This window comes from Erpetoichthys calabaricus, chromosome 18, assembly GCF_900747795.2.
Source record: "Erpetoichthys calabaricus chromosome 18, fErpCal1.3, whole genome shotgun sequence".
Lineage (NCBI taxonomy): Eukaryota > Metazoa > Chordata > Cladistia > Polypteriformes > Polypteridae > Erpetoichthys > Erpetoichthys calabaricus.
Window position 1 is genome coordinate 63080182 of NC_041411.2, and position 12114 is coordinate 63092295.

Sequence of the window (12114 nt, forward strand, 5' to 3'; positions counted from 1 at the left end):
AACCGACCATATAGTCCCTGAAAAGCCACACAGTATGACTCCACAACCCACAAACTCCAGTTTTCAAAGCAATGCTTACAATGTGTGCTACAGAATGGCTTTTAAAAAAGAATTATGTTTTCAGCATGGAACAATAAAAACAGCACACGTTTTTAATTTCTGAATACCACAGTTTGAAGACAGTGCTGGCGTCGGCTGCTATTTTATGATTTGGCTGCACATGACAGTGAATTAAAGAGTCCTGCTGAATCGTTAAACGTGAAGTGAGAGCCCGGCACTCAGTAATCTGTGTGGGTGGCTTCTTTCACCAAGCACAACAGTGTTATTCAAACATTATCAGTACTGCTTAGCACAATTATTGTGACAGACCAAACGGTAGAAAATATTAGCGATTGATGCAAAATGAACTACTTATAATTGAAAAAAAATGCAAAATGCAGGTCACTCTTTTGGGCACCTTAGGGACTTTTGACCGCTCACTTCTTTCCTGCATATGCTATACCATTGATTTGTCATTCCTTGTCCAACCATTTCTCTTGAACACTCACACTATGCTTCTCATTTGCAACAGTAATATCAACAAACAGCCATGACTTGTTTGAACAAAATCACCGAAAGTCATCCTTATGGTCTATCCAAGGTGGAACACTGAGAAGCAACTCATTCACATAGATAGATAGATAGATAGATAGATAGATAGATAGATAGATAGATAGATAGATAGATAGATAGATAGATAGATAGATAGATAGATAGATAGATAGATAGATAGATAGATAGATAGATAGATAGATAGATAGATAGATAGATAGATAGATAGATAGATAGATAGATAGAAACACCCCCATAGCGTTTCTTGACACACTTCTGCTGAATGATTTGTTGGCTGAAAGTCCTCAGTGTTGTTGTGTCACAGAGAGGAAGTGCAGCATTGTTCATAATGGCACTCAGTTTTGTTTTAATAGTCTCCTCTGCTACAAACTCCAGGGTGTCCAGCAGGCATTGTATAACCATGCTTGCTCTTTTTAAGTTTTTGCATTATAATGAATTTTAAACTACAAACAGCACAATATCTATGACTCAATAACCAGAAAAGTAATGTTAGGAAATGAGGATGAAAGAGGAGGCCGCCAATACCGACAAAACACAGTGGAAACGTAACCCATCATACTGGCTAATTTCCAGTCACTGGCTAACAGACTAGATTTATTTTTTTAAACCTTGTTGTTTACAACTCTTTTTATGTCCCATTTCTGCTTTTTTCTGTGACAATAGAAAGCATGCATTATGTGACAATGTTGGCTGCAAGGCAAGGAAGAAAGGAAATTTCTGGACTCTGCAAATGTTGAGTGGGAATGGCTCATCAAACGTAAAACCCAGGTCTAATATCTGTTCAATGGTTTTCATTTGTCATACTACAACAGAATGGAGTAAGAAATGAAAATGTGTCAAAACTACACCTTATTTGGACATGCCCAGCATCAATTGACTGCTGAAGTGAGGGGACATGTGGTCCAATGTAACATAAAATTTGGAACTGTGATGAAATGTCTTCAGTGAATAGGTAATCAGTCACCCCCATGATTCTTAGACGTATAATTTGACACTTACAGAGTCAGAAAGATACAGCAACCCCAGGCATTCATTTTGAGCTGCTGTCCCAATAGAAGTTGTGTAGAAGTCTGGTAGTGTGATGTCAGGCTTAGAAAGCTAGCTGGTAATTTCTTAAACATTCTTGGGAATAACCCATTGACTGGCAGCAGAATGTCAACTATGGAGGCTGAGATGTAACACTTTCTTAACGATTGTTAGGGCCAGATTTCTATCTACCATGATTAATTAGGACAATATAAAATTTCCTTACATGAGACAAAATGTCTCTGAGAGGCATAACTCCAAAATGGAAGCAACTTTAAAGCAGCCTACTCTCTTGAACAGCTCAATCTGGTCAAAAAATGTGAAGGCTTAAATGAAAACATTTGCTGTTTACCTCACTGAAAGAAATTAAAGAAGAGAGCACTAAGACATTGATGCTCTGTGTTAGCCACCTCCTGGGTGAACACAATAACTCAAAAAACTGGGCAAGGAACAAATGATTGTATGTGTCGTGACACCTTTTTCAGAGATTTTATAAACAAAGATGAAATCAACACATCTTTAAACAGTATGTCTCTTAAAAATGGAGGTGCAGTGAGAAAAAAGAAGCAGTAGTTCAAAAAATGTAGCTTCAGTCTGCTAACATGGAGCCATATACTTCCAGTGTAAGAAACAACAAATTTCCTGCCCCACACTTAGATTTCCCAAAATTAGAAAAAGCATTGTGATTTGAGGTTTTTCTTTAAACAAGGATTTTAATCACAAGAGGAATTATGATTCTGATCAAAAGACAATTTGCTTTAGAAGTCTACATTTTCAATGACTTGACTTGACTGCTGTAGACATATTTAAAGTAATAAAACTTAGACATTGAGAGATGAATATCACACCTGCAGAACTGCAATGCAACATGCTTTCACCCCCTTGCTGTACTCGACTGCTAATAACAACAAACTACAGAAAGCAAAATTTACTTGTGGCAGATATGACTACTTCTATATCAGAGCAAGTGGAGATCTGTATGCATGTACCCCGTAATGGAACAATGCCACATCAAAAAATGGCTTCATCTTTGCAATGAGAAAGGATTAAACCAGTGGTAGTCAACCTGGTCCCTACCGCCCACTAGTGGGCGTTCCAGCTTTCATTGTGGGCGGTAGCGGAGCAACCAAACGGCGCTGCGATTACATACTATTGTTGCCCAAAAACTAGCAGTTCGTCATTTTATTACCCCATAGACAAAGAACTTCATGGTTCGACGCTTCTTTCTATGACAGAAACTGCCGGACAATGGAGACACCAATTAACTCATATTTTCGTCTCGATTCCCGGATTTTAGGGTAATAGGGTGATATTCTAGGAACCTCCCCTTGGACTGCCAAAACTAGCTGATGTCTCGCTACTTCGCCCCGATCGCAAAGAAGTGATGCCATTGACCAACACCCGCTACATAAAATTTTGTAAAACGCACAACCACGGATACTCACTAACTTAGTCTCGTCTCGACAATCTCTCGCTCAGCCACGACACTTGTAACATCCGGCAATCCTCAACTTAGAGGTACCCAGCATTTGTTACTCTGCAACACATTCATCATTTCAATGTATGAGTAGCTACGATTACTACATCCCAATCCTGACTCCCAGCGGCTGTTGTTGGATCCACATATCCTTCAACATTACGGTCTGACGAAAACCTCGCGGGATCGTGATAGCCAGTGCCTTGACTGACCATCCACGTCCAACGTACGCTGTGCTGTCCAGCGACCGGAACGCCTGATCCTGACTGACCAACAGCAGGAGACAAGAAGGACGTCTCGCATACCGGATCGGAAAAGCGCGCAGCCTTCCAAAAGTCGCGACCACGCAACAGACTTCAAGCGCATAAGTTTTGTTCACGTTACGTAAGTGAAACTAAATCGTTACGTAATTGAAACTAAAGTCAGTACGTAGTTAGATTTCTGAGAGCAAGCACGTGCTTACAGCTTCAAACAAAATATTGTGAAATATCGTGAGCCCATGTCTCAAAAAAAGAAATACGCATGCGGCTATTCGCCAGAGTATCTCAAGATGGGTTTCATAGAATCTGTTGCAAATAAACAACATCCAATGTGTTTATTGTGCCATAAAACATTATCCAATGAGGCAATTAAGCCAAGTCGATTGTGAGAACATGTTTCTACAAAGCATCCAAATGACAAGGACAAGCCCATTGAATATTTTCAGGAAATATATAAAAAATTTCAAAATCATTCAACTATCGTTGCATAATTTAAGAAACAGCATACAACGAACGAAGATGGATTAATTGCCACTTATCGCATTTCACAATTAATTGCAAAAAGTGGTAAAAGCTATAATATTGGAGAAACTGTAATAATACCCTCTATAAAAGAATTTATCTCAACAGTAATGCATCAGTATATACCTCAAATTTTAAAAACGTTGCCCCTAAGCGATAGCACAGTAAAGCGACGAATTGATGAAATGGCAGTTAATGTTGAAAACAAACTTATAAGTATTCTCCAAAACTCTTCATTTTCTATGCAATTGGATGAATCTACCATTTCAGATAATGATGCTTTATTTATGGCATATGTACGCTATTTTGATGAAAACAATATATTACGAGAAGAAATGCTATTCGCAATAAATCTCATCACAGATACAAAAGGATTATCTATATTTAATACTGTGAGAACATACTTTACAAAAAATAATATTCCTTTGAATAATACTGTTGCATGCGCTACTGATGGAGCACCATCAATGATAGGTCGCTATCGTGGATTTGTTGCTTATTTGAAGCAGGAAGTGCCAAATGTTTTATGTATTCATTGTGTGGTGCACAGACAACATCTTGTAGGAAAACATCTAAGTACAAGTCTCCATTCGTCATTAACTATAATAATTCAGGCCGTAAACAAGATCAAATCCAATGCAAAGAATGATAGAATGTTTCAGCAGCTTTGCCAGGACAATAATGAGGATTTTATTAAGTTACTTTTGCACACAGAAGTTCGGTGGCTGTCAAAGGGTACATCTTTGGCTAGATTTGTAGCATTATATGATAGTGTCATACAATTTTTTGAAAGTAATAATGAGACCAATCTGTGTCAACAGTTAAAAACAGTAAAGAATGATGCCTTTTACTTGGCAGATATTTTCAAGAGATTTAACGATGTCAATTTGCAGCTTCAAGAAGCTAATAAAACTCTTATAGGTTGCCAAAGTATTGTGCTATTATTTATTGACAAACTTGAACTACTTTGTCATAATCTATTGAAGAGAGAATTTCATCAGTTTCCTCAATTATCTATATATATATAAAATCCCTGTGTGCGTCCAGGTGTCCGTGTGTGGGTGTCTTCTGATGAAGTGCGCATGCGCGGGGCACGGTGCGATGCGCGATATTACTGTCAGAGAAAGTTAGAGGCATTTTACGGAAATACAAACCAGTATTACTGTGAGAGGAAATTAAAGGTACACAATACAGTGACGCATATTACAGCCACATACAAGCCAGTATTACTGTCAGAGGAGATTAAAGTCATATTACCGACGCGCACGCCTGTATTACCGCCAGAGAAAATTAAAGGTATATTACGGACGTACAAGCCAGTGGACATACAAAACGGTATCCTTCAATAAGGGCGCGCACAGGCATCCTTCAATAAGGGCGCGCACAAAAAGGCGAGCCTCAACAGGGCGACCTCAATTGGGCGCAGCGAATAAAAGCGTGCATAAATAAAGATCTGCACCTTTGTTGCTCTTCACATATTCCAGAGCCATTTGAACTAAATTATCTATGAATACCTTTATTTGCCGTGCTCAATTGAGGTCGCCCTTTTGAAGCTCGCCTTTTTGTGCGCGCCCTTATTGAATAGAGCCGTACAAGACAGTATTACTGTCACAGAAAATTAAAGACACACAATACACGCTGGCAGCCCACGAAGAACGGTCAGCTCAGCAAGTAAACATCAACGGAAGGCTGAATGAAAGAAAAATACAACCAACAAAAAGAATGAGGTCAAAGTCCCTTGCCATTTAATATAGACTGTTCCTACTAACGTTTATGCACTACTGTTCTAGCGACCGTTATTGTAATGGGCTAAATGACTAGTCATCTATAAAAGATGATGTAACTCCAGAGGATATTGACAGATTCAGTAGCCACCTCAACGAACTTAAATTGGACATGGAAAAATGATTTGAAGATATTTTGAAATTGAAGGTATATGACTGGATGAAAAATCCTTTTACGGCAAATATTGAAGAGGCTGATACAACTTGCCAAGAAGAACTGTTAGAAATTAGATATGATGAAGAAAGTAAACATAAATTCGACAGTGGTGGATATGAAAACCTATGGCAAAATAATAAAATGCCGGTCTTATATCCAAATATGTGGAAAATGGTATTCAGTTTATTGATACCTTTCCCTTCCTCATATCTTGTGGAATCAGGATTTAGTGCTGTTAATCATATTATGACCAAAGAAAGAAACCGCCTGAATATTTCCGAAAGGGGAGACCTTCGTTTGTTCCTCACAAAAATTGAACCGGATATTCAATATTTAGTTTCCCAGCATCAGCCTCAGGGATCCCACTAATAATTCAATTAACTAATGTAATTTCTATGTATGCAAAGTATAAATAAAAAGATAGATTTAACTATAGTAAGTTGTTTTATAAAGATTTTTTCTGCCAAACTTAGTGAAAATCCGACATAAAGTACTTGGTAAGTAATTATTATTATATGCTTTAACTTGCTGTAACTCTGCTTTATAAATTTTATAAAGTAAAGTTACTTCCCTACTTTATAAATCACCATTACTGTGGAACCAGTGGGCGGTTAGAAAATTTTACTACTAACAGAGATACAAAAGTGGGCGATAGGCATAAAAAGGTTGACTACCCTTGGATTAAATGGTTGAATTCCTAATTGAAAAGACATACATTGTGACCACAAGGGGGTGCCACTGAGCCCCAAACCACAGACACAATCTCACCCAACAAAACTCCTGGTTCAAATAAAAGGTTTTTATTTGTGACCCACACTTTTCCAAATAAGCACCAGCCAAAACAAACAAATATGATTAATGATTCTCCTCCTTCTTCTGTCCTCCTGATGAGTGTCACTCGCTGCCTCCCAGCTCTGACTTATTGTCTAAATTGTCATAAAAATTTAACCTGGATACCCAGCTGCCCCATCATTTTAGAAAGGCAAAATGAATTCATTGATAAAATGGCAATGAATCTACCAGACTATGAGGAGTTCTTCATTTTGTCTTATCCCGTGAATGTCACTGATTTGTGCTTACCTTATGATTTTACTCTGTAAATTCACATTGAGTTGAGCAGATTTGGACACTTTTTAAAGTTGCTGATCTAAGAAGAATGTTTGGACTTTTTCTTAACACGTTACCTGCATTATTTCTTCTAGATGCGCCATTGTCTTCCTAATGCAGAGAAGCACTTTCAGGCCTTTGCGGCTGTCAATTTAACTTTAGTGTTTCTCTTAAAGAAGTAGGCAGGTAATGGAGGAGAGGAAGGATCTTGCAACTGCCATTGCCTCAAATGGTAGCAATGATATTGTTATGTGTACAAAGTACAGTGAAGTTTTTACTCGCTTATCCAACCAACATGCAACACAAAATGCTTATACGCTCATGTATGTTGAATTTAGTGAAGCCTGGCAGCTTTTGTAGCATTTAGCAGTTTCTTCTAACTTGTTTGCTATCCTCAAAATGAGAAGAACAGCAGCTGTCCACAGCAGTTCTCACAACGTCTCTCACAATGAAGTCTGTGCTCTTCTGCCGGCCCCTCCTCTCACATGCCCTTTTTCTCTGGCCCTGCCTACTAGAGTCTGTTGCTTAGCGATGATAATTGAGCAGCAGTTATGTAAATGGAGGTGAAAGGGTAACAAAAGGCCATGTAAAGGCCCAGGAGTTGCAACATAAGAGAGAGTCACAAAATAGGGAAGAATATCTGAGCTAGAAAAAGTGTCAAGGAAGTAGTGAGTGGGGTGCAAACCACAGTGTGGAAATGGAAAATGAGACGTACAGAAAGGGGAACACCAAAACGAGAAATACAGAAAAAAGAACCTCCTGGCGGTGAAAGAATAAGCTAGTAAGGAAAAGAAAACCATATATGCCTAAAGTTAAAGTTTATCATGTACAAATAAAGATAAGATGAAAGGACTCAATGGGGACAGCAGTCCTGGTCAGAAGAAAGGGAGGATTTCTGGAATGAGCTTACGTTACCACAGTTAGTAGTGACAGGAAGGGCAAAGGTTGGACACGCTGGAAAGAACAAACAAAAGAAAAAGCTGGACAAAGAACTGTGACGTAACGTTGATGGGAAATCATTAGATCTACAATCGGACTGAAAATAATGCCAAATTCTATGAGTAAAGATTATATTGTATTTATTTCCTCAAATACGCATAATCATTTCTGGGTACTGTCCCTATAACATTGGTCACAAGGCAGGAAATATTAATTTCTTTATTTAGCAGATGCCATTATCCAAGGTGACTTACAACAGCAACATTTATTTATATAGCACATTTTCATACAAGCAATGTAGCTCAAAGTGCTTTACAAGATGAAATGAAAAGGACATTAATATATAAAACATAAACAAGATTATGCAAAAATATTATACAGTATGTAACAAAGAAAAAGGTAAAGTTGATGGCCAGGAGGACAAAAACAACAAAAAAACTTCAGTTAGGCTGGAGAAAAAAAAACAAAATCTCACAAAGCAAGTTATAATACCTACAAGAACAATTAGAAGGTACAAGCATCAAAAGCAAAAGAGGACAAAATAAAAAAATGAGCAAGAAGGAGAAATCCTACTACTGCTATATAATTATACCTGCAACTAGACTAAGACGCAAATCAGTATCCTAAACTCAAAGTATCAAAGCGACAGAAGCTATCCTATAGGAGAGATGCTAAGTAGCTCCAAAATATTTAACAAAAAGGTGTATCTTCAAACGACGTCTAAACATGAGTAAATTTGGTGCAGTTTGAATAGACAAAGAGTGGTCATTCCACAGCTTTGGAACGAGAACAGAGAAGGGTTATCCAGTCTTAGCACATATGGCAAGAGGAGCAACGATGAGCAGACAGGGAGCGGCACAAGGGAGACTTCCTGAAGGTACATATAGAGCGACCAAAGACAGGAGATATCGAGGAGCAGAAACCATTCAGAGAACTGCAGATCAAGAAGAGTTTTGAACTGGATCCATCCTGCAACAGGATGCTAGTGGAGAGAGAAGAGGGTACTTGTGTACTAAACGGACAGCAGTGCAACCTCCCCAATGGAGCCCAACACTAGAATGGGTAGAGAAAAACCTTATGCAATTCCAGTTTCTGTAAATTTCTATATAAAACACTTCTGTTTTCCTTTGTCTTGCTGTCCGTTTAGTACACAAGTACCATGAAGAGTAGCATGAATGAAAAGTGGAGCAGAAAAGACCAGTTGAGCTGTTGTATTCTGGAAGTGATGGAGGGCAGTTGAAGGAAGCCCTACCAGGAGAGTGCTGCAGTAGCCCAGTCAAGAGAGAAACAGTGCCTGAACAAGAAGTTGTGTGGCTTAATTAGTGAGGAAAGGTTGAATATTCTGAATATTACAACGAAGAAACAAAATGATTGGGTCATTGAAGAACTGTATTTGATGAATAAACGTGTGGAGTCTTGAGTGACACCAACATTCCTGACCATGACTGGTAGTGACAGGGTGACATCTTCAACAGCATCACTTAGAAATAAATCTGTGGAAGGAGAATCAGAAGGCAATGGCCCTGGACAGTCCATCAGAGGGCTCACTTGTGCACACATCCATATTCACATTAACACGGGTCTGTTTGGGATCACCAATTAAACTGAGAATGTAAGGGGGAAAAAAAATAGAAGGTCCAGAGGAAGACCCAAGGAGACTTTACACAAAACAATGGCCGAGTGTGGGAGTCAAACCCAGGATTTGTGAGGCAGCAGCACTGCTCACTCTGCCATTGTGTTGGAAGTGAATGAGTTAATAAAGCAAGTGAAAGGGGAACAGAGAAGCTTAGTGGTTGAGGATTTTAGATTAACTCAGAAACAAAAATCCTAATCTGTTGCTTAGCAGTGAATTATGGGCTGCAGTCACATGAGAGGAGAGGTGAGGCAAGTGAAATGGAAGGGTGACTGTGCTCTCCTTCCCAGCTCTGTAGCATTGTGTTTTGTACCTTTGTGGACACTCCTGGTCCAGTTGTTCTTGTTTGTAGTTACTCCACACAACTCCTATTGTTGCGTTGTCAGCGTCAATCTTCTTTCCTTAATACACAACTGCAAGCCCAACCAATACAAACAGCAATCAATAGCTATGGTTACACGCTATAGGACTGGTGCCAAATATTGACAAACTGGTAGATAATAAATGCATTGCATCGCATCTTCCATATTTTTTATCAAAAAACAACAAAAACATCAAAAAGGACCCCATTTTTCGCTTTGACTCTTTAGTTGTTGCTGTTTGTTTCCCTTTTAAATTCCAGTTTACTTTTGACAGAAGGAAAAATGAAGTCAAGCAGTTTGAGACTCTTTTTATAATCTCACAAGCAAATCATAAGCCTGGGTGTGAGAGAAAGCAAACAGGAATAACAAGCTTTACCGCCTTCATTAACAACAAAACCTGCCTACATATACAAGTCAACGTTACAAACAGGTTTCTGACAAAATAAAGGAAACACTGATAGCAGTTGTCATGATGGGTGTTAGGCCACCACAGGACCACTTCAAAGCAACTTATCTTGAAACTTTACTGGTGGGGTACAACACCATTTTGTCATTCTGTGTTTTGATGGCGGTCAGGTGCCACCCCAGTAAAGAGTGCTGGATTGAAATTGGGTCCGTAGAATGACAATGCTGTAGGGCTGACATATAATAATGTTATACTCCTTAAGCACTTGTGCCTACTGACTATGAAGGGATTGTCATCCAGGAAGATTTCACTACCACTGGGATACAAATGCTTCACCTTAGGGCTACCATAATCCTTCAGAATTGTTTTGTATGTTCTGAACTGTATCTTACTCTCTAGGTATATTGGTGAACATCCGTCAAATTTTTTTAATCTTTTTTAGGGTTCGTATTTTAATGGCTAATATTTTACAATAATACAAAGAGACAGAACAAATAAAAATAAGGTTTGGTGTGACACCGCAACCCCACATATTATAAAGGTAAGAATTAAACGCTTTTCCACCAGAAATAATGTCCCTCAGGACACAAGTCTAAGACTAGTCTAACCAAGTTGGCGACGTTTCCAGCTAAATGCCAGCCAGGCAGGAAGGAAGTTGCTTTGTTTCAACACAACACAAACACCTCTCTAATGTCAAAGCATATCCCAAATACTATAGTCTACCCTTTCTTTCATTTTGCCTGCAGTGCTAGGTTGGACACCAGTTCACCACCCGGCATGCTCCCACATAAACGTGGACACCAGTTTAGGATTATCAGTGAGCCAACCAGTCACATCTTTGGGATGTAAGGGGACCACCATTAGTCAGATAGTCGGTGTGCTAAGACTTGAACCCAGGTCTTCTGAATCGTGAAAGAGCAGCACCGAACACTGTGGTGTGCTTTGGTACTGCAAAACTGAAAGTTACTGACATTTAATGGGACCAAATGATAGCGGAAAACCTAACTGATTTATTTATATATGCATCTAAAATAAAACATTTTTGAGGAAGATCTGAATACGAGGATGTATCCAGCAGGGGGCACTAGCTCCCTTATTGGAATAAGTTCTTTTGTAATTGCGGTGTGTTACATAACCTGAAACTATCTTTATATATAAAACGCTACCGTGGCTGTTCGTTTGTCAGTCCAGGATTTTAAATCACCTGTAGCTTGCAAGCTGTCTGACCTATTAACCTGAAATTTGGTACACATATACTGTACTACGTGATGTCTACTATCCACTTTCAGGGTGATGATTGACCTCCATGGTTATTCCTCTTTTTATTTTTATTTTATTGTAGAATCAACTCTTGGCAGCGGCCAGCAGGGCGGCTGTGCGGCGCATGTGTATGAGCTCCGTTCTCATCCCTACCGTCACTTCCCCTACCTCTTCATATCTTAAATCATTCTTTAGGCAGATTAAAGACTTAAGTGCCAGCTTAAGTAAAAAGTTAAAGAAAACGTACTAAGTCATTGCAACACAAAAACTGACTTAATCAGTTTTAACGTGAAAAGATGCTGACGAAAGAAGAGAAGAAGCGGTCCACTAGGGTGGGGAAAAGAAGAGCTGCTCGGGAAACAGCAAGTGCATCAACCTCTGAGCAAACGAATGATAAACGTACAGAGAAAGAGGATGAAGACTAGGAATGCTCAAGTCAAGTGTATTTGTGCAGTGCACCATTACTAGTATAGATATAATATAAAAAGGTGATACCCCTCCCTTAGTGATACGGCGGTAACAAATCACATAGGAGAAATAACTTAGCTTTCTTTAATGACGGTTTATGC